The sequence below is a fragment of the Cryptomeria japonica genome, chromosome 3 (assembly GCF_030272615.1).
Source record: "Cryptomeria japonica chromosome 3, Sugi_1.0, whole genome shotgun sequence".
In the NCBI taxonomy this organism is placed as follows: Eukaryota; Viridiplantae; Streptophyta; class Pinopsida; order Cupressales; family Cupressaceae; genus Cryptomeria; species Cryptomeria japonica.
This window is the reverse complement of record NC_081407.1, coordinates 978,446,551-978,471,727: the sequence shown is the minus strand read 5'-3', so window position 1 is coordinate 978,471,727 and position 25,177 is coordinate 978,446,551.

The window sequence follows — 25,177 nt, the reverse complement described above, 5'->3', positions numbered from 1 at the left end:
CAGACCTAGAGCAGTAGCAAGACCGACGGTGGATGATATCGAGACGACAGACTTGGAGGGATCAGATCAGGATGTAGTCACTGACTATTCTGCAGAGCCTGGAGCACAACATAGATATGTTTCATGGTTCATGAGATCATATCCAGGTCCTATCTTTCCACCAGATCATCCGACAGGCTATCCAGGCCCATGGAGACATGGAGACCGAGACGAGGACGAGGGATCCAGGTCAGAGGAGCCAGATGAGGGAGAGGGTCATGAGGAGACGGGAGATCCTGATCCACCTACAGGCGATCAGCCCAGTGACGAGGAGGAGGAGGATGCAGATAGAGAGGAGGATGAGGAGGATGCAGGTGATGATGCGGATGAGGATGAGGATGATGAGGAGGATGACGAGGAGGATGATAGAGATGATGAGGAGGAGTCGGATGTAGCTCCCCACCATTCAGGAGACGATACCATAGCTCTGGATCCACCTTTTATTCCCCAACAGGAGGAACAGGAGGCGATACGGAGACCTGTCACCAGTACCGTCCAGCCTACACCCATCGTGGATAGAGTATTCGAGCGAGGGGAGCCTAGCGGTTCCCAGTCACAGATGCTACCATATCATGATCCCTACTGGTGCGAGGGAGATCCAGGTATAGTAGGTTTATATTGATTGATTAATGCTTTGATGATATAGAATGGTACTAACAAAGATCTATTCTACTGCCACAGCTAATGTGCAGGACTGGCGTTCCTTGATTTAGCAGGAAATGACAGACATCTCCATGATAGCATAGATTCCTAGTTCCTCATAGATTACCTACAGGCCTCAGGGGAACGCAGGTCGGCATGAGGATTTGTTTTTCCCATTCCGATTACAGGTAGATATATGGAGGGAGAGAGAGAGACTCCTATCAGAGGATCTCCGTCAGGCACGGCAGAGAGAGGGAGTCCTATCGGAGGATCTCCATCAGGCACGGCAGAGAGAGAGAGTCCTATCAGAGGATCTCCATCAGGCAGGGCAGAGAGAGAGAGTCTTATCAGAGGAGCTCCAGTAGGTGCGGCGAGATCTAGTAGCGGCCCAGACCGAGGCTACCACCTATCGTGCGATCCTCATGGATAGGGATCGTAGGAGTTCCTCTCGGAGTCAATCACGATCTATATCGCACTACACACCCATGGGTCCACCTCCACGGCCAGATCAAGAGGGAGCATCCAGTCGACACTCTCCAGCCACTAGCCCTAAGGATAGGAGATGATTGTATGATGTAAGAGAGAGATCACATTTTGGATATACAGTGACCTATGTTTGTATACGATCCACACATATATATGTATATATACATGCTTCTCGTTCTGTCTCAAATGTGTTATCTTTAATGCCTAAAACAATGTATATTTTGTTTTGATTAAATCTAATACATTTGGTAAATGTACATGTATGTTCAGAATTTAATTTCTATGTGATTGATTTCTCAATGCTCCATGATTAAATTGATACATGTGTGACTTAATTAAAATATTTAATCAAGTACGACATTGATGATAAGGAAGAAATATGCATTAAGTCTAAGAATCATATAACTAATGTGATTTAATTGTGAACTTAAACACAACATGATACGATTCTACTTAACACATAAAAACACTGTATAATATGCTAGCATTATAAAAATGTAAACCTTTTACAATTTACATTAATGAATTCAAGACAAACTATAAAGTAAGAAGAAATGCTTGTCAGGAACGAAGCAATATAGATCAAACATCATAACATTTAATTCTATTTTGCTTTTAATTAAGAAACACTAACATATTATCCAATGTTGAAGAAGATAGATAAGAAGTGAAGAATTTAAGCATAATATCTACGCAAGTGCATAGCATTGATAGGTTCTTTAAGAGGCGTACCGTCTACATCCGCTATTTTGTAAGCACCTGATCCATAATCCTCAATGACGATATATGGTCCAAGCCAATTAGGACTAAATTTTCCCTTTTCGGCCGGCAAGGCATTCACATTGCGCTGATTCTCATAAAGGACTAAATCACCTACTGAGAAGGAACATTGAATGACCTTATCATTATAGCTTCGTTGTAGGGTTTTGTGATACGCTTGAATATGCTCAAGAGCGTTTATACGCTGTTCATCAAGCATCTCAAGCTGTTGAAGTCGTTGTTCTCTATAGGAGTCATCATCTACTATACCTTTAAGAGAAACCCTAAGTGATGGAATTTCTAACTCTAAGGGCATAATAGCGTCAGCACCATAAACAAGATTATAAGGAGTAGTTCCCGTAGCAATTCGCACACTCGTTCGGTAGGCCCAAAGAGCGTAGATTAGCTGGTTACTCCAATCCTTACCATGCTTATTTACGGTTTTACGAAGAATTTGCTCAATTATCTTATTGGATGATTCGGCTTGACCATTTGACTGAGGGTAATACGGTGTAGAAAATCGATGTTTGATATGATACTTCTCAAGGAATTTCTTCACGTCCTTGTTCTTAAACGATGTTCCATTATCTGAGATAATAGTGGAAGGTATCCCAAATCGAGAAATAATGTTTTATAGAAGAAATTGACAAATCACTTCAGCAGTAGTAGAGCGAAGAGGAATAGCTTCTACCCACTTCGTAAAGTAATCTGTTGCAGTTATAATGAAGGTGTGTCCTTGAGATGAAGGAGGAGAGATTTTTCCAATAAGATCCAAACCCCATGCGGAGAAAGGCCAAGAAGCTACTTGAGAACGAAGTTCTTGGGCAGGAGCATGAATCAGATTATTATGTTGTTGACATTGGTGACATTTCTTAACAAATGAGAAGGAATCCTTCTACATAGTTTGCCAATAGTATCCCATACGAAGCAACCTATGAACCAGGGATTTGCCCCCAAAATGCCCCCCACAGGCACCCGAATGTGCCTCTTCAAGAGCAACAGGGATTTCCGACTTGTTAAGACAACGAAGAAGAAGACCATCATAACCCCTTTGATAAAGGACATTAGAAAGGATGATATACCTAGCAGACAGCTTGCGGATTCTAGCCCTAGTGTTCCTATTAGCAGAATCAGGGAAGGTACCATCGATCAAATATCTTACAATATGCGAGAACCATTCATCTGAGTCTACAAAGTCACAACATGTTACCAAGCTAGAATCATCTTCAATAGCTGGAGAAGTAAGATTCTGAATAACGAAGTTAAGATCGACCATAGGGTCCTCTAAAGATACTAACGAAGCCACACATGCCATCGCATCCGCATGTCGGTTATCTTTTCGAGGGACAGGTTCCATGGTATAAGAATCGAAATTTGGTAATAAAGATATAGCAAGGTCTTTATATTGTGATAATTTGTCTTGTTTTGCTTGATATATTCCTGTTACTTGTCTTATAATTAATTGCGAATCTCCATAGATATGTATGTGTTTTATATTAAGAGCTAGGGCTGCTTTTATTCCTGCTATAAGAGCCTCATACTCAGCAATGTTATTGGTACACAGGAAATTTAGACGATATGATAAGGGAATAGGTTTCTTTGTAGGAGAAACCAAAACAACACCTGCCCCCGATCCCGTACGACACTTAGAGCCATCAAAATATAACTCCCAAGTTTCATCTTTCTCTATAGAAAGAATGAAGTCATCAGGAAAGGACTCAGGGTTAGGGAATGAAAAAGGTGAAGGAGCCTCAACTAAGTGATCAGTCAATGCTTGTCCTTTAATTGCTCTTTGTGCAACAAATTTAAGGTCAAATTCAGTTAACATCATAACCCACTTAGCGAGACATCCTGATAAATCAGTTTTAGAGAAAAGATGCTTCAACGGATCAAACTTAACCATGACATGGACTTCTGAATTTAAAAGATAATGTCTCAATTTCTGAGTTGCAAACACCACGGCCAAGCATTGTCTTTCTATCACAGAATATCGGGTCTCATAATCGAGTAAGGTACAACTTATGTAATACACCGGACACTCCTTACCATCTTTATCATGTTGTGCTAACAATGCTGCGAGAGCATGAGAAGAAGCAACTGTATACAGGATAAAGGGTTTAGAAGGTTCGGCAGGTTGAAGAATAGGAGGACTAGCTAAATACACTTTTAAATCTTCAAATGCTTGTTGACAATCCTCATTCCACTGAAAAGTGATATCCTTTTTAAGAAGTTGAGTAAAAGGAAAGGTACGATCCGCAAGTTGAGACACAAACCTACGAATAGCTTGAATCTTTCCTTGTAAGCTTTTAAGTTGAGATACATTTCGAGGAGGTGGCATGTTAACAATAGCATCTATTTTCTTAGTGTCCACCTCAATCCCATGATGCGAAACTATGAACCCTAATAGTTTTCCACTATCCACACCAAAAACACATTTTCGAGGATTCAAGCGCATGTGATATTTACGAATTCTTTCGAAGATTTGACGAAGGACTTTAACATGATCCATGCGAAGAAAGTATTTAGCCAAAATATCATCAACGTAATCCTCTAAAATCTTATGCATATAATCATGAAAGATAAGGGTCATCGCTCGTTGATAAGTTGCACCGGCGTTTTTAAGTCCAAAAGGCATCATTATCCAACAAAACGTACCCCAAGGAGTGGTGAAAGCGGTTTTGTATTGATCTTGAGGGTTAATGAAAATTTGATTGTAGCCTGAAAAACCATCCATGAAGGATAAGAGGGCATGTCCTGCCGTAGAATCAACTATCATATCAATGTTTGGAAGAGGGAAATCATCTTTTAAAGAAGCCTTATTTAGATCCCAAAAGTCGGTACACATTCTTATTTTGTTATCTGGTTTAGCCACAGCGACAATGTTTGAAATCCATGGGGAATAGTCAATAGGGCGGATAAATCCAGCCTCCAATAACTTTTCAATCTCAGCTTTAACAAGCAGAGCTATCTTAGGATTCATTTTTTGAATCTTTTGTTTCACGGGCTTAGCATCAGGTACTAAGACGATATTATGAGTAACAATCTTAGGATCTATACCAGGCATGTCAGAATATGCCCAAGCAAAAATCTCAGGGAATTCATGCAATAGTTCTTCATATTGTTTCTGTTCCTCTTCATCCAAACATTTTCCAATTTTAATGATTTTTTCTTTGTTGCAAGGATCCATCTTAACATCAGTGGTGTCACTTATGAGAAGATTACTTTGTTGAGGAGTATCCTTTAACTAAGGGAATTCTTTCACAGTCTTAACATTATCAATCTCTTTTCCAAAATAAGCTTCAGTGTTCAAACAATAAGGGAGTCCCCTATTGTGATGATAACGAGGAAGAGTGTCATAGGCTCCCAAGAACTCAGCTAAAGCGTCGTCGGTAGGGAAGATATCTAGAGCACAATCACCCAAAGAATCCTCATCAATATACTCAGGGTGTTGTATTGATAAAGATGTAGAGATGGCATTAACACTAATGCATGGTCTTTTAGAGGCTTTAGTATGTCTGCAGGGATTATAGCCAAGTCCAAAGGCATAATGTTGAAAATTAGTCTCTAGAGGAACTCTAATCCCTTGTTCATTAGCACCACAACCTTTTCCATGATACCCATGCTTAGCAAAAATACGAAAACCACGACCATAGCGATCAGCCATTTTAGGAAAAGAAGGTGGTTTTTCATAAGATAAAGAATCAAACTCTTCATAGTTATAGATGTGAGAAGAGGAAGTTTGAGAAGCGGCCACAAAATTATTACTCATAGCTTCAGGCAGGGTTGATTGTCTTTTAGTTTCTTCTTTCTTTCCAACTTTGTGATTTTCAGCTTCTTCCTTCTTTTCAACTTTAAGTTCTCTAGAAGGAATCTTATATTCACCCACAAAGGTAGGGTTAAAGTCAAGAGATCCCCAATCATCTTCTACGAGAACCTTCTCAGGATCAAAATCCTTTTTATGTGTAGTTTCAAGCCGAGAAGGATCTTCCTTAGGAATTCCAGATTCATCCCAGGGATTTTGATCATCGGAAAGCAAAGACTCATCGATAGGTTTCTTGTTTAAAGAGTCATCACTAGACAAGGATGGCTTAGAAGAATCTCCTTTGGAATTAGATGTTTGTAGACAAGCTTGAAAATTAGTATCTCCCATCAAAGTATATGTCTTATTGTTATAGATGAATTTAACTTGTCTATGCAATGTAGAGGGGACAGCTTGCATGCTGTGAATCCAAGGCCTCCCTAATAACAAGTTGTATGTTAAATTTCCCGGCATAACATGGATAGGAGTAGGCAAAGTAACAGGTCCCACTATGAGAGGTAAGGTGATGATACCCAATGAAGTCTTAGCCACATTGTCAAAACCACGAATAGAACGAGAGTCAGGCTCCATAAGAGATGTATCCACATTCATCTTATGCAATAGATTGATGCTACACACATTAAGGCCAGAGCCATTATCTACTAGTGTTCATCTTATACCAGTGTCTTTCATGACAACCACAATCATCAAGGGATCATATTGTTGTTGGACTTCACTAGTAGGCAACTCATCTTGCGTAAACACAATTTGAGGTTTAGGATTCATCACAGAGTTAACAAAAGATGCTATATTACTAGATGTATTCGGTGGAGGAACATTCAAATATTTCAAGGCATCTTGTAACATTCCATGATGAGCGGAAGAAGTTTGAATCAAATCCCAAAGGGATATCTTAGCAGGGGTAGCCTTAAGCTGTTCTATGAGATCATATTCCTTACCCATAACTTGCAAAATACGAGGAGCTTGAGGAAGAATTGGTTATGGATTAGGAAGAGAGACTGGAACAATAGGAGGAGGATTAGGTTGCTTATTATTTCTGGTATGATAAGTATGGGCAACCGCATGATAACTCTCTCTAGTTATTTGCTTAGCATAATTGTAAGGACTTATAGGTTGTCTTCCTTGTACGGTAATGATTGGTTTATTCGGAGTACAAAAGGAATCATGATCATACCTCCCTTGGATAGTAAGGAGAGGAGTCTTAGGAATTTGAAAGGTGGGAGAAGGATAAGCACCTTGGACTCCAAAGAGAGGTTTGTTATATTCATTCAAATTTATCATGTTAACCAACTTAGAGGTCTTGTTTTTGTTTATAGGTTTCGACAAGGCCACAAAGTCATCAAGGGCATCATCCAACAAAGCATAATCATATCGGTTAAAAGGTTTGTCTTTTGATTCAAAAGGATACATCTCCTCATAGAGGGGATTATTGAAAACAACCATGTTACTAGATTCAAGGGAAGAGTGGATAGGAATGTATCCTTGAGAGGAATCATTCGACTTATCTTTCTCATCACACCTAAATGGCATAGTAGCAAGGTTTATGAGTTTTTGGTAAAATGAAGGTTTAGCATCCTTAGGGTTTAAAAACTCATCTAAAGCTTCATCTAATTCATCTTGGCTATACTCATAATAATCATCAAATGCATGAACATTTTGCAAATAAAAATCTGACATTTTGAAAAGATTGCATAAAATTTAAACACACAATGCAAAGAAACACAAGTTCTCTCTCTTTTTTTTTTTTCTTTTTCTCTTTTAATGAAATGAAATGAAAACACACTAAATCTAGATCTAGATCTAACACATGCAATGCAAGAGGAAGCAATGATAGATTCACGTCGGGTTCACCAAAATGTGTAGGGAAAAAAGCGAGACTAGGACAATGTACCCTAATCCTAACTTTTGACACATATTGCGGAATATGAAAGAGCCTAGAGATATCGCACGGTTGGCTACTTCTTTTGGTGAAAGAGAGAGCCATGGGATATCTATTAGGATTTCTATTCCCTTGTTGAAATTGAAAGCTAAAATGTTCGAGACGGGGGCGCGGGCGCCACTATCCTGAAAACTGCACCGGAAACCACTGTTTTGCACCCTGAAACACTGTCTGGAAACTGTCGGAAAGCTGTCTGTCCGGAGGACCAGGGTGCCCAGCGCCTCTGTCCCAGGGACCAGGGCGCCCAGTGCCCCTGTCCTAGCAGGACCAGGGCACCCAGCACCCCTGTCCCAGTCTTCTGAGCTGCAATTGCACACAGAGTTCTGTCTCAGTCTCCTCTTTCCGGATCTGTGTCCTGCGGCGTCGTCCAAATCCCGAAACCTGCAATAATATCTAAAAAGGGGGAAGGGCGGCTATATAGGGTTTTTCCTTATTCAAACCCCCTCTTTGGTGATTTCCACCTCCATGAATAGCCAAGTTGTTTTGTAAAATGTATTGTGTGTGCAGACCTAGTGTGTGTGCAAGGTCCAAAATGCAAGAAAGCAAACTAGAGCAACCTAGAAAGTAAACCCTAATTGCTTGTAAATGATAATGCAAATTCTCTGAATCAAGATGCAATGTGATCTAAAGCATGAATAAATGATATATCAAAGCTTATGTAAGGACATGAAAACAATATGAAATCATACCCAACCCTCAAGGGAGGAGTACAAGCCAATCTTTAGTCAGTAATCTCCTATTGTTCTTCAATGTCTTCCAAGCCCTAATTGGATGAATGAATGAATTTGATAGATGCTTGATAGAATGATGTTGAGTGTTGTTGAAGTCTTCAAAGATCTGCTCTTTCGCTGCATATGAAGTTCCTGGAAACAAAAATCGGATCCCTTCAAATGAGGAAAAAGAGCTTTTATGTATGAAACCCTAGGTCATAAATTCGTATTTTGGCCGACCTAGAGATTTAATATCCCGCCAATTTCTTGGGGTTAAGCTTTATTTTATGATTGGATCGTGCTCCCAAAATTTCGGGAAAAATGTCCGGGACCATGTTGCATGGGCGCCATGGTCCCGACAACTTTTCACCAAATTTTCAGGGCCGTCGGATATGATGATTTTAGAGAGAATCCCGAAGTTACAGGTGATTTTGAGATGTTTAGACCCCGAAACCAAGCCCCCAAGTTTGAAATAGGACTTAATTAGGGTTTTTGATTAAGTGATGTATTGGAGGAATAAAATGCGAAGGGCCCGCTTTAGTGAAAGGGCCCTACTTTATGATGTAGAGAATGATGAAATAAGACTTTAGACCTAATTAATTTGATTAATTAAGTGCTTAAGGAGAAATGCAATTCAGAATGCAAAATGCGCTAAGGCGGGTGCTAAACTAGGTGTGAAATTGTACCACCCTAGCGAGTGCGTACAATTTACGACGCTACACAGAGATAGAAACTTTCTTCAGTCACCATCATGTGGTGAGAATAACCACTATCAATTATCCACTCATTGGAGTTGTCAATGCAATAGACAAGAGCTTTCTAGTCAGACACTTCTTCCTTTACTGCTACAAACACTATGTCTTCATTTTCTTCATCTTTTGATTCTTCATCAGTGACACCTTCATCCACAGCAACTAGACAATTTCTTTTGTTTCCTCCTTTATACTTTCTAAACCTCTCTGGTTTATCCTTATTGTCATTGTTAGGACAATTAACAACTATATGTCCTATCTTATTGCAGGAAAAACATTTCAAAGGAAGTTTACCTCTATATTTTCCAGTTCCCTTCGGAAGTCTTTTAGCAAGAAGAGCTTCAAACTCCATTAGAATCTCTTCATCATCCATATCTCTACATTGTCTGGATTCATAACTGGTACTAGTTTCTTTTCCTTTTCTATATGGTACAGTAGATGCTTTAAAGGATGACTCAGTCTTTTGAACATTGGCATCATAGCTATTCAACTCATATGTAGTTAACTTTGCAATGATAGAATCTAAGGATACCTTGGTTTTATAAATAGACCTTAGTTCCTGGATAGCAACAACTCTGATTGCATAGATTGGTAACAATGATCTAAGAACTTTACTAACAACTATGGCATCCTCAATTGTTCCACCAATGCTTTTGATATCTCCTACCACAATCTTAATCCTAATACCATATTGTTGAATGGTCTCACCTTCAACCATCCTCATATCCTCAAATTTACCTCTAAGGCTATCTTCCTTAGCTTGCTTTACATGCTCATCACCACCATAGATGTTTTCCAGTGCATCTCATACATCCTTAGGTGTGTCCTTGTCTTGTACATCAATAAACTTAATATCTGATAGGGTGTTGATAAGAGCTTCCATGACTTGCTCGTTTTCCTGGATCGCTCTCTTCTGATCATTAGTCAGAGTGCCAATTGGAGTCACATAGGCATTCTCAACATAGCTCCAATGTTGAGCACCCATACTCTTGATGTAAATCTTCATTCTAGCCTTCCATATCTTAAAGTTATCTCTATTTAACTTAGGACCTTCCCTCTTCATCATTAGAGCGGGATATTTTACCTCAAGCAATTAAGCTTATATCACTGAGGACCTGGAGGTGCTCTGATACCAATTGATGAATAATGATGAACAATAGATACCCCAACTAGTACTGAAAGGGGGGGGTGAATTAGTATAGGCAAAAACATTCTCAACAACTTATCCAGTTAAAGCAATACCAACTGGTTGTCACCATCACTAAACTTAACCACGACAATACCGATTAAACATAGTAAGACATCAGATGCCATAAACTGATAAGTCTGAATACTTCAACTACATTCAATACTTGATAACAACTTCACCCATAAACATATGCATGTGGTATACCAATAATACCATAACCTATTAATTCTAAATGTATAATTATTCAACCAAATAATGCATAATCATCACATAAAAAATGCATAACACATAACACACAAATTTTTCACATGGAAACCCAAATGGGAAAAGCCATGGTGGGGATGAATACCCACAAGCTTGTTTTTGAAATCTTTTGAAGCTCGCCCTATTAAGATCCTAGTCCGGTTAAAGACTATACAATAAGGTTCTGTTAGGAATTGATCATGTTAGAGATCACCCGATTAAGGGATGGCTATATACCCTATTAAAGGTTGAAACCCTGTTAGAGATTACCTCACTAGAGGATTTGAAGAACTCAATGATCTTGAGTCACCTTGTTAAAGGTTTTACAATAATCCTGTTAAATCTAACCGGTAAAGGGATTTTCCAACTGTTGAAATGATTAGAAAATAGGTAAAACTTCTGATCTAATAGCAACACTACATGCCAAGGCAGATCCTTTTCATTTCCTCTACTCTGCAATCACACTCTGTAGTTTTCCTCTTACTGGACTAGAAAGTATCTGATCACTCGGATACACACACAAAATTTGCCAACAACTTTACAATAACAAACATCATTGACCTTATAGACATTAGTTAGGTTGGTAGCATAAACCCTAAACCCTAAGAATCTTAGGTTTACAACACAGTCGGTCCAATCCTGACTATCCAAACACATTGCATAGAGTATTATGATTTCAAATAGATCACAAGAAAATCTGCATCATTCATTCTTCACCACACATGGGAATCAATAACTCATCACGCTTTCTTCTCATACCACTAAGAAGAATGATCATTCCTAAGGTAGACTTCAAACGCAGTCGATCTACTCATGCAAGATCCTCAAGGAAATCCTTCACATGCACAAGGCTAACATGGCACGTCGATCTCACTCATATCTCTTAGCTAACTCATCATAGAGTATCATCGGTTGCATCGCACAAGCTGGATCGCCAAACCCATACCCCTAGAGATGAGACTGTCAACCAGTAGTCACACTTAGTGAAACCCTGACACCGGTTCACTGCATCTCCTTATACCTCTTCATACCGGTTCACTTGAACTTATTGACATCAATGAAAACATATATTGTCATCATATCAACATGTTGGTTCATCATATGCCAATAATATCCAACAGTAGCGTCTCAGACATAGGCAGCCACATACAGTGGGATTATGATGGAGAGGGATCGTAGGAGCTCATCGCAGATTCACTCGCATTCTGTATCATGATACACACCCATGGGCCCACCCCCAAGGCTAGATCAGGAGGGGACATCTAGTCACCATCCTCTAGCTACTAGTCCTAGGGATAGGAGATGACTTTGTTATATTATGAGACATTATGTTGATGTATATGTTATGATACTCATGGATATGTATTTTTATGCTCATGTTATATCTCAAACATGTTATTTTGATACTTAAATAATGTAAACATTGCTTAGATTAAAAGTAACACACTTGGTGGTGAACATGTATGTCTAATTTAATTTTCATGTGATTGATTTCTCAATGCTTCATGATTAAATTCATACATATGTGATTTAATTAAATAACTAAGTATTTAATTAAGTGCTACTTTGAAGATGTAGAAGATAAATGTGTTAAGCTTAAGAACTATATGACTAATGTGATTTAATTAACTCTAATTAATCACAACATGATATAATCCTACTTAGCACATAATAATTTGTATAACATGCTAGCACATATAAAATGTAAATCTATTACAATTTACATAAATGAATCCAAGACAAACAACAGAGTAAAGGAACATACTTGTCAAGAACGAAGTAATGTAGACTAAATAATACAATATCATTCAATACCACATCCTTTAATGAAGATATGCTAACACATAATCCAATTTTGAAGAAGGAAAAGGTACAAAGAGGGAGAATATTAACTAGAAAGAGAGAAAGAGGGAGAGAAAGAAAGAGATAGAGGCTAGGAATAGTATCTGCAAAGGTGCATAGTATTTATAGGTCCCTTGAGAGATGTACCTTCCACATCTGCTATCTTGTAAGCATCTAATCCATAGAATTTGATAACAATGTATAGTCCAAGCCAATTAGGGCTGAATTTTCCTTTCTCCTCGGGTAAAGAATTCACATTACACTGATTTTTATAAAGCACTAGATCATCCACTGAAAAGGAACGTGAAATGACTTTATCATTATAGCTCCGTTGTAAAGTTTTATGATATGCTTGAATATGCTCGAGAGCATTTATACATCATTCATCGAGCATCTCAAGTTGTTGAAGTCTTTGTTCTCTATAGGAACCATCATCCACTATGCCCCTAAGAGAAATTCTTAGAGAAGGAATTTCTAACTCCAAAGGCATAATGGCATCAGCGCCATAAACAAGATTATAAGGGGTACAACCCATAGCAACATGTACACTCATCCGATAGGCCTAGAGAGCATAGGTTAATTGATTATGCCAATCCTTACTATGCTTGTTTACAGTCTTTCAAAGAATTTGTTCAAGTATCCTATTAGAAGACTCGGCTTGACCATTTGATTGAGGATAGTAGGGTGTAGAAAATTTATGTTGAATATGATATTTCTCGAGGAACTTCTTCACATTCTTATTTTTAAATGACATTCCATTATCTAAAAATAAGGCAGAAGGTATTCCAAATCGGGAAATAATGTTCTCTAAGATGAACTGACAAATTACCTCAGCGGTAGTGGATCGAAGAGGAGATGCTTCCACCCACTTTGTAAAGTAATTAGTTGCAGTTATGATGAAAGTATGTCCTTGGGATGAAGGAGGAGATATTTTACCAATGAGATTTAAACCATATAGAAAAGGGCCAAGGCACTACTTGAGATCGAATTTCTTAGGCAGAGGAATGGATCAAATTTCTATGTTGTTGACACTGATGACATTTTTAAACGAATGCAAAGGAATCATTTTCCATGGTCTGCCAATAATATCCCTTTCGGAGCAATCTCTGAACCAAAGATCTACCCCCAAAATGCCCCCTGCAAGCGCCTGAATGTGCTTCCTCAAGAGCAATAGGAATTTTATCTTTGTTAAGACATCGAAGGAGAAGACCATTATAACCCCTCCTATAAAGAACATTAGAAAGGATAATGTATCTAGCGGTCAGTTTGTGAATCCTATCCCTATTATTCTTATTTGTACAATTGGGAAAGGTACCGTCACTCCAATATCTCACAATATGCGAGTACCATTTATCAGAATCTAAAATGCAACAATATGCCACATCACTAAGATTATCAACAATAGCTGGTGTAGTGAGGTTGTGAATAGTGAATTTGACATCTACCAAGGGGTCCTCTAAAGACACAAGAGAGGCTACACATGTCATCGCATCAGCATATCGATTATCTTTTCAAGGAAAAGACTCCATGGTATAAGAATCAAACTTTTGTAACAAAGATATAGCTAGATCTCTATATTGTGATAATTTGTCTTGCTTAGCTTGATAAACTCCTGTCACTTGTCTTATGATTAGTTGAGAGTCTCCATAGATATATAGATGTTTTGCATTTAATGATAAGGCCACTTTAATTCCAGCTATAAGAGCCTCATATTCAGCAATGTTATTGGTACATAAAAAACTGAGATGATATGATAAAGGGATAGGCTTCTTTTTAGGAGAAATTAAGACCACCCTTGCCCCCGATCCTATACAACATCTAGAGCCATCAAAATATAATTCCCAAATCTCATCAATATCAATAGATAAAATATATTCATCAGGAAAGGGCTCCGGATTAGGTAGGGATAAGGGTGAAGGAGCCTCGACTAAGTGATCAGTCAATGCTTGACCCTTTATTGCCTTATGTGAGACAAAATTAAGGTCAAACTCAATCAACAACATAAACCACTTAGTTGAGCATCCTGAAATGTCAAATTTAGAGAAAAGATTCTTGAGAGAAACAAATTTAATGATAACATGGACTTCAGCATTCAAGAGGTAATGCCTTAATTTTTGAGTTGCAAAGACTAAAGCAAGGCACTGCCTTTCTATTGCACAATATCAGACTTCATAATCGAGCAGAGTACGGATTATATAATAAACCGGACATTATCTACCATCCTTATCACATTGTGCTAATAAGGTTGCAAGAGCATGAAGGTAAGTAGCTATGTATAGAAAAAAGGGTTTAGAAGGGTCAGTGAGTTGAAGAATAGGAGGATTGGCCAAATAAGTTTTTAGGTCTTCAATTGCTTGATGACAATCCTCATTCCATTGAAAGGTGATATTCTCTTTAAGAAATTGAGTAAAAGGGAAGCTACGATCAACGAGTTGAGATACAAACCTATGAGTGGCTTGAATCTTTCCTTGAAAACTTTTGAGTTGACAGAAATTTTTAGGAGGCGGCATGTTAACAATGGCATTTGTAGTTTTTCATATCTACCTCAATTCCATGATGTGAAACTATGAACCCTAATACTTTTCCACTACCCACACCAAAAATACATTTTTGGGGATTCAAGCGCATGTTATACTTATGAATTCTCTCAAAGATTTGATGAAGGATCTTAACATGATCTGTGCAAAGGACAAATTTGGCAAAGATGTCATCAACATAATCTTCTAAGGTCTTATGCATATAGTCATGGAAGATGAGAGTCATATCATGGTGATAGGTTATGCCTGCATTTTTCACTCCAAAAGGCATCATAACCCAACAAAATGTGCCCCAAGGGGTGGTGAAAGCAATCTTGTACTAATCTTGAGGATTAATGAAGATTTGATTATATCTAGAGAAACCGTCCATCAAGGATAATAAGGCATGACCTGCTATAAAATACACTATCATATCGATATTCGGGAGAGGGAAATCATCTTTTAAAGAGGCTTTGTTTAGATCAAGAAAGTCTGTACACATCCTAATCTTATTATCAGAGTTATCCATAGCCACAATGTTTGAGATCCATGGGGAATAATCGATAGGATGAATGAATCCAGCATCCAACAGCTTTTCAATCTCACCTTTAACAAGTAATGCCACTTTAGGGTGAATCTTTTTCTTCATACGTTTAACATCAGGAATTAGGACAATGTTATGTGTCATGCCAAAACTTTTGGGCACGAACGAAATAATTTTTTTTTTTTAAAAACATAACCTAATAACACTAAATTTGCTAATATGAAATGCAATAACAAGTTTTGTCTTAACTATGTTTGAGTTAGCTCTAACCACTAGCTCAGGTAAGTGAAAATAATTTAAATTGAATGCGGAATATTAACTCTCCAGAAGAATTATAATTATCTCATTAATTAATTAAATAGTAAATTCATTTAAGCAAAAACCTCTAAATTAATTGACAAGAGATATTATTAATTTCAATTAATCTTTTAACCATTGTAGGAATTAATTAAATCAACTCTAGCAATTGGATCATTTGAAATTCCATGATTTATTTTAACAATAATTATAATGTGTTTAAAATTTGACTAAAGGGCAAAATAAATTCATAATAAAAATTGCCCTATAAAGTTTATCCTCGGCAAGCCTAAATTTAGGTGGACTACAATAATCCCCCTATAGCCAAAATAACTTACAAAGCCATTAAAATTCCCTAAAAGATTAAACTCCAAAATAATTAGAATTTAAAACATCATATTCAATGTTTATATAATGGTTTTCAAAATATGAATGTTTAAATAAACTTGTACATTAGGAAATAGGAAATCATCACAAGACAAGATAAACATAATAGCTCAATCACAAAAGCATTCATTGCAATGATCTATCCTAAACAACACTCAATAGAGACATGAAATAAAAACATTCAAAACTAGAAATTAAGCAAACCAAAGGTGTGATTTGAATGCTCCTTCATGCGGCTCCATTGTTCTTCTTTCCTCTTCAAATGGTTTGGTTGTGAATCTCACCTACAAGTGCACACACACAATTGAAAGCAAGTAGACAAGATTTTTGATCAAGAGTACTCAAAATATGATTGACTAGAAATTTGATAATCTGATTACCAATTAGCTTTGATTGATGAAGATCATCCAATTTATAGAAGAATTGGAAAGATGACAAGATTAGCATGATTCAATTCAAATGGAAATTGCAAATCAATTATGTCAATTATGACAAATTATGACAAATTATGCACTTTCCATGCAAAATTTGTTGATTGATGATTTATGACAAATTATGACAACTTCTATGTCAAAAATTGATTGATTGTCAATTATGACAAATTATGACAAATTGACATGTCATTTCCATGAATTTAGGAGAGAAATAGGAGGCAATTGAAATTAGGAATTAGAAAATTAGGAAATTAGAGAATTAAGAATTTAGGAATTAAGAAATAGGTAAATTAATTAATAATTTGTCATTTATTAATTAATTCACAAAAAGAGGAATAATTAGCCAATTAAATGAACATTTAATTGCAATGAGAAGACTTAGGATAAATAAATAATTTATTAATCCTAAAGGAGGAAATGACAAACCAGGTTAAATGATGAAATCACGAAACCCTAGAAGATGAATTAGGTCTTGATGAAAGATAATTGACTCGATCATGATTTTAAATTGATAAATGATTTGATTGATAAATGCGCCGAGGAACAATGACAAATTGATCCAAATTGACATGATTGAAGAGGATGATGATCGATGTCAAATCGATCGTAAAATGACGAGATTGACAAGTTGATAAGAGATTGACAAGATCGACCAAAATCATGATTAAAGATTGTTATCGATAAGACCAAATTCGAAAGCGAGACAAATGAAGAATGTAGAAGAATGACTCGATGCTTGCAAATGATAAAAACCAAGTGCGTGACATAGGAGAAATGTTAATGCGATGCAAAAACCTAAAATGAGGCAATGCGCAAATGTTAAAGTATGACTTCGCAAGAATTGACCATTTTTAGGTGTCTACATTTTGCCCCTCTTTGAGACAATGTGATTTTAAGCATTGTTTCAAAGAACAGTAATGAAAATGCCCCAGACAATGACAATGACATATGCATGCCCCCTCGAGGAATTGGCTGGAAATGTCCAGAAAAGAGGCCAATTGATCAATAAGAATGATAGAAAATGATAGGAGCAAACAAATTGACAAGACTGATGGAAGAAATGTTAGTAAGAAGAAAATGAGACAGAGGACAATTAGAGACAAAGAAAAACTTGCTTTCAGTAATGCACTTTGTAGGTGAGAACCTTTATTTTTATGTAGCAAAACGGATGCGTAGCATCATGGCATTGAAGGCCAGAGCTGAAATGCAACCCTTTTTTGCAAAAGACAGACACATTGCAGACAAACAATAATCACAACCAAAAAGAAAAGGACCATGAACCATCCCGGTCACTCTAAATCACTCAGTGACATCATCGAGCAACATAGGAACATGATCGAAGCCAAAGATAAATTAGTAAAAAGATAAGATGCACAAATTCCAACAAATCAAACAAACATCTTGATCTTCATTGTCAAAAGTTGAAAGTGCTGATAGGACAATCATGCTGTCTAGTTTCAGGAATTGCGGTACCCCGTCTAAGACAGGACACAGTCTGGTTTCGAGTATACCACACCCTGTATAAGACCCATGATAGTGTACCAAGGACGAATTGATTTTGAGTTTGATTGATATGACAAGTGCGATCAGTTTGAATGTCTGATTTGATTCAAAAGTTCATATGTTTAAGCACGATTTCATTAAAGCACAGTGTTGGATTGCGTGTCATTGGATGGATGCTCAGGGATCTGTCTATGCACAAAAAGAGATCATTTATTGACAAAATGCGTGTTTTTGGATTTTAATGTTTTGAAATATTTTTGTGTTCATTTTTTCAGGACTTTATTTGACTTTTTAGGGATTTTTTCAAGACATTTTTCAATTTTTATTTTTTTTTATGATTTTTTCAGGACTTTATTTGATTTTTTTGAATTATTTCAAGACATTATTTGATTTTTTAGAGATTTTTTTCAGTACATTTTTCAATTTTTTTTGAATTATTTTAGGACATTTTTCAATTTTTTTGAATTATTTTAGGACATTTTTTAATTTTTTTGAATTATTTTAGGACATTTTTCAATTTTTTTGAATTATTTCAGGACATTTTTCAATTTTTTTTTTTTTTTTTCAGGACATTTTTTAATTTTTTTGTGATTTTGCCCCCAGTGTCTAGCAAGGCAAGGAATATGACAGGTGAATAAATAGGCTTGCTGAAATGTTGGTGGATAGAGGGAAGACAAAGGCCTTTTATCATAGAGACAATACAGATGCAATTTTCAAGGGCTATTGCATGATGGGACAAGCGACTAGATATGACAATGTAAAGCAGTGACATGGCATGAGGGACATGTCAAGAGGTTTTTGAAACCATGTTTAAATTTTGCGTCCTTATGTCAGATCAAGATCAAGGAATGAAAAAGAGTGTATGGATAGTGATAAGATATGGATAGGATAAGCAAGACCAAGAATGGATAAGGGACATGGACTGAAGGTTGGGATAGGATACGGGATAGTGGTAGAAAGTTTCAATAAGACAGGGAATATGAATGAAAGGTTGTAATAAGCAAATGGATAAAGACCAAAAGCTATGATGGACTAAAAGCTACAAACAAGATGCATGATGCTCATGAGGATCCTCAGCCTTGTCAAGATCAAATGTGGAAAGGGAAAATGAACATGAGGGATGATAGGACAAGGAAGGGTAATAGGACATGAAGGAGTATGACATGGGGTCGATAAGATAATGGAAGAATGAAGGACAAAAGGATATGATAGGATAAAACCTACCCCCAAGTGTGGTGTGCAAGAAGTTCATAGATTATGCATGATGCCTATTTTCCAGGTTTCATCATGGTACTTGCCCAAGGTGTCTGTTTGCCAGGTTTTCACCAGTGAACGAATTATTTTTGCCTTAATTTTTTTTTTCTTTTGTCTTTTTTTTTTTTTTTTTGATTTTTTTTTTCAATTTTTTTTTTTTGGCTTTTGACTTTTTCAAGAGAAGATGGACACATGATAGGGGATGGAAGAAGGACTCAAGCATCTTTTTGTTTGGATATTAGCCTTGAAATAAATGGACCATGACCTTAAAAGTATGCTCAAAGACGTTGGTAGGATAAGGACATGGAAAATGAGATAAAACTAAGGCAAGGATTTATGCAAAGAATTGGACCAAAGGGATGGAAGGATGGAAAATATGCATTGGATAATGGATAGGGTATTGGAAGAATTGGGCTTGAGTGGACGGAAATGTTGGCAAGCTCGACATTGGCACACACCTTGAGGGGTGATGGACTGATGGAGGAAAAATGGATTTTGGACATGGAGATTTTGATGAAGGAATAGCTTGGGATTTTGGGACATAAGGGCCCAAAATGGATAAAGAAGGTGATGGAGGAATAGACTTGGAATGTTTGGATGGAGGAATAGCAATTGTAGATGCCAAGTGGGATAGCTCTTTAGGATTTTGTGCTTCAAGGAGCCGCTTAGGGATCCACATGGTTTTTGATTTTTCATGCTTTTGTGGTTCCTTGGAGTGCATTGCTTGCACAAGGGATTTAGGAACCCATATAGACTTTGACTTTGCTTTATTTTGCTCAGTGGGCCTTTGTGGCCTTTTGGATATTTCTTTTTCTTTTTGGATCATATTTTTCTTTGTTTTGACATGTCGATTATATTGGACATGTTGATCCTTGAATACATGTGGATTTCTAGACTTATGACTTTTATACTTGGCATCCAAATTGCTTGGAAGAGGGAATGAATGTCAGTGTGGATGGGAATGATATGGATTTCTTTTGGATGGATGAAATTTACTCAAGGATGTGTGCCTTTTCTGACCTTGCATAGAGGATGAAGGGATATAAGGACCTAAGATGGATGGAAGGCATGATGGGGAAGGGATATGTTTTGATTTTGATGGAGGGATACCAACGTCTTGAGAGTGAGTTGTGTAAACATGACCCTTGGGATCTTCTTTGATATGGAGGGGTTCTTGCTTATGGAGACCTACTCCTTTGCCTTTATGAATATCTTGACTTGTAGGATACTCTTTGCTTTGGGAAGAAGACACGAGTCCATTATGAGGTGGATATGATATGAGAGAAATAATGAGATCTTGAAATGGATCGGATTTCACCAAAGTGGAAGAACCCATTATGCATGTCGAGGGTTCATGAACATCTTGCACTGACACGTTATAATCATGAGGGGGATTAGGATCATGAGGAGGACTAGGATTGTGTAGTGGACATGGTTCAATGACAGGCTCTTCAAGAGATGGAATGGGAGAAATAAGGGGATCATCACAAGAAATATGATCTTGGAGTGGATATGCTAGATTAAGACAAGGAGATGGAGGAACAAAAGGATCTTGTGAAGGATTTAAAGGAATAGTTTGATCTTGACAAGGAGGAAGATCATTGGAACGCTCTTTAAAGGTGTTTTGCTCTTGACTTTCAATGGGATCATCGGAAAGGACGGAAGGGATATCTGGAATGTCAATGGGATTTGAAAGGACATTGTGTTCACGAAATGGAAGGGGATCGTTTGGGATTGGATGGACTGGGATATCTTGATCTTGCTTGGGGAATGGAGTGTCAATAGGATCTTGGATAGGATGGACAAGAATAGGGGAATCGTCGTGAGTGTCTGGGAACATGGGATCTTGGTCAACAATTGGATGGGATGATAAGGTTTCAGGATCTTGATCTTGATCTATTTCAAGACACGTTTCTTCATGCTCTAAACTATCCTCTTGACATGGGGTTAGACTTTGGATATGCATGGGGGATTCTAACAAGGAACCAATGTTTTGGCATGAAGGAAATGCACTTTGAACATTTGTGATGGATTCTGGCAAGGAATCAATGCTTGAACATGGGGAAGAGGGACTTCGAATGGGGTCCTCTAAAACAGGTAATGGGAATAAAGTGCATGGTGGCATTGGGTCTTGTATTTCTGAAACATGACAAGGTTGTGCATCATGAATTGGATTATCGTGGCAATCAATTATGGATAGCTCTTGGATAATTGCATCCTTGGGTGTATTGTTTGATGAGGACAATATAGAAGGTTCTTGTGAAACTTCTAGAGGTGTAGGGATAGATGCCACTGGAGAGTCAATTTGTTTGCGAGGAGATGAGGCATTGCTAGACATAGGTATATTATTTTGATCTTCCTCAAAGAACTCACTTGGTAATTTCCTTAAGATCATTGCAATAAAGCCACCTTTCTTTCGAGGTTTTGACATAGTTGTATCTAGAATTTGAACTTGTTTGGCAAGGAGTTGGTTCTGGTCTAATGTCATGTTTTGATATTGGACTTGGTTCAATTGTTCCAACATGTTTGAAACTTGGCTTGGTGTGTGCTGCAACCTTTGTTTTTGAATGTTTGGTTGTTGTTGTTGACATTGATATTCCACCATTGGTTGAACCATTTGTTGACATTGTATAGTTGGCTGGACATATTGTTGAAATTGGACCATCGGTTGTGTTGGTTGCATATGTTGGACAATTGGTTGAACCATTGGTTGTGATGGTTGAAAATGTGATTGATAGTAAACACCTTCTTGTTCTTGATGTGAAGGCACATAATGTTGTTGTCTCTTTTCTTGAAATTGTTTCATCATCTCTATTTGGGAGAGGAGAGCTGGTATGTCTGATTGTTCAAGAAGAGATCTTACATCAATTGGCTCAACCTTTGGATTTCGACCTGGAAATTTTCGAAACACTTTGGACATTTGTGATCTATTCTTCGCAATGTTTTTCACTTTTTGTTCCAATATCTCATTTTCTTGAGCTAGCTTCTCCGCTAGTTTTTGTATTTGGAGACTTGTTTCATCATAAAAAGTTTGATCAATATTGCCTTGTTGTTGGGTTGGATAGAATTGTGATTGCATTGTCGGTTGATATGTCAAACTTTGTTGCATCATTGGTGCTTGGAACCTTGTTTCAATAGACATGTCACTATGCAAATGCAATATTTTTGGAATTTTTCAAGGATAATGTATGATATGCAACTAAATGCGAACTAAATGAATGAGAATGCAATCTATGGCAAGAATGCAACCTATGTTTTTTGGTTGTTTTTCAAGATTTTGACAAACATTTTGGAATGCAAATCTAAGAAAGAGACCCTTAGGAAATTGAAATGATATCTAGACCTCAAAGGATAAAAGGACCAAGTGACAATAGGACAAATTGACAATGTCTCCCCTATATGCTTGGATACTAAGCTAGGTTTGACGAAATGACATTGATGACAAAAGGACAAAAGGTTTGATAAGGTCTAGACTTCTTAACAATGACTTAGGGTTTATCAAAGATTCGGATTACTCAAGGATGACAAAACCTAGTTTTTGAGACTATATGCAAAAGGACAACTAATATGCAAATGACTAATATGATATGATAATGACCTAAACTTAATGAAGAGACTTAAGGTATGCAAATATGAATGTATGATAATGGTATGACTTTAATGCAAGAGGACACATGCAAATGGATGACTTTTATTGATATGCAAAAGAAGTATGACTTAGGTGAAACCTAACCTTGGTACTTGATAATGAACTTTGCAAAATGCAACCTAGGATGAACCTAAATGCAAGTGACATGAATGTTAAGACAAGATTTTGAATGATGTTTGACAACCATGTTTGAAGATATGTTTTGAACCTTGTTGAGCTTTTGTTGGATGAATGTCTCTTGTGTTTAACCTTGTTTTGAATCAATTTATCTTGTTTTTGAAATGAGACAAAATTCAACTTTTGACAATCAAAGCATACAAGATATTGCAACTTAGACTCAAGACAATCATGCTCATTCCCACATTTCTTATGGTAGGCAAGGACATTAGGTACTTGAGAGGTAGACTTGTTATGGGATTCAAGGAGAATACATAGATGCTTGACCCCACGGGCTCCCCTCCACGACACTCACTTCTCAGGGCAGCCAAGCATCAGTCCCCATGGAAATATCCCCATGGCGAACTTAGTATCTCTTCCAAGTATCCGAACTTGTCCTTCTCAAGCAACTAGAAGGGTTTTTGGCCTCTAAAACAAGGTGTTTAATAAGTATTTATGTTAAGCGTTACTCCTTGATGTCACGCAAGTGTGATTGAGACATTAAGCCCACCAAGATACCAAACAAATGTAGTCGCACAAGCACAATTTAGACCTTGAGGCCCTACTTAGATGTTGATATGAGAAAGAGTTCAAGGGTCATCACTTCCCAAGTAACTACAATTCCCACGTAACCCTTCCTTCAAAGCTTTCACCCATCAGGTATTTGTTTATAGTGAGTTAGAATGCCAAGGTATTCTAGCCGTACTCACTTTGGTTCATTCCCTTCTCACGATTATCACTTGCTTGCAAAAGCAAAGTGGTCGGGAAGGCAGGCCCTCTAAAGGTGACACTCAATCAAAGACACGAGCATGGTATTGAAGATTTGGATTTCTGATCACCCTAAGAAAGATGAGAGCATACTCTCCTACTCCAATGTCACACTCAACAATCAAAGCAAAAACATGTTCATTCCAACCTATTTAGAAATCACTAGGTGCTTAAAACATTAAAGACAAACACCAAGTTTAGTTGTTTCTCCAAGGCAACCTGCAAAAACCCAAGTTAGAAGTTTGATTTGTTGTCTTTGACTATCAATTCTGCATAAAACATGTTAGTAGTTTGATTTGTTGTCTTTGTCATGCATATGCCATGGTGCTGCACAGAGAATCAATACCAAAAACCAGAATGCAAAAAAAACAAAATGAAAACCACAAAAAAAAAAAAAAATTATTTATTTATTTATTTATTTATTTATTTTACACAAGCGCAGAATGCATTTACACAGGCGCAAAATGCATAACACAGGCGCAAGTTGTCTTACACAGGCGCAGAAGTCTCCAGAAAACCCTGCATGACCTTGTTTTTGGGTTTTTTGGCCTGCAAATCAACTTGAAAGCACTCAAAACACCATAAAGAGGTTAGAAGGTTAGTGTTCACATCGGGTTCACCAATTAATGTATGTTAGGAAATAGGAAATCATCACAAGACAAGATAAACATAATAGCTCAATCACAAAAGCATTCATTGCAACGATCTATCCTAAACAACACTCAATAGAGACATGAAATAAAAACATTCAAAACTAGAAATTAAGCAAACCAAAGGTGTGATTTGAATGCTCCTTCATGCGGCTCCATTGTTCTTCTTTCCTCTTCAAATGGTTTGGTTGTGAATCTCACCTACAAGTGCACACACACAATTGAAAGCAAGTAGACAAGATTTTTGATCAAGAGTACTCGAAATATGATTGACTAGAAATTCGATAATCTGATTACCAATTAGCTTTGATTGATGAAGATCATCCAATTTATAGAAGAATTGGAGAGATGACAAGATTAGCATGATTCAATTCAAATGGAAATTGCAAATCAATTATGTCAATTATGACAAATTATGACAAATTATGCACTTTCCATGCAAAATTTGTTGATTGAGGATTTATGACAAATTATGACAACTTCTATGTCAAAAATTGATTGATTGTCAATTATGACAAATTATGACAAATTGACATGTCATTTCCATGAATTTAGGAGAGAAATAGGAGGCAATTGAAATTAGGAATTAGAAAATTAG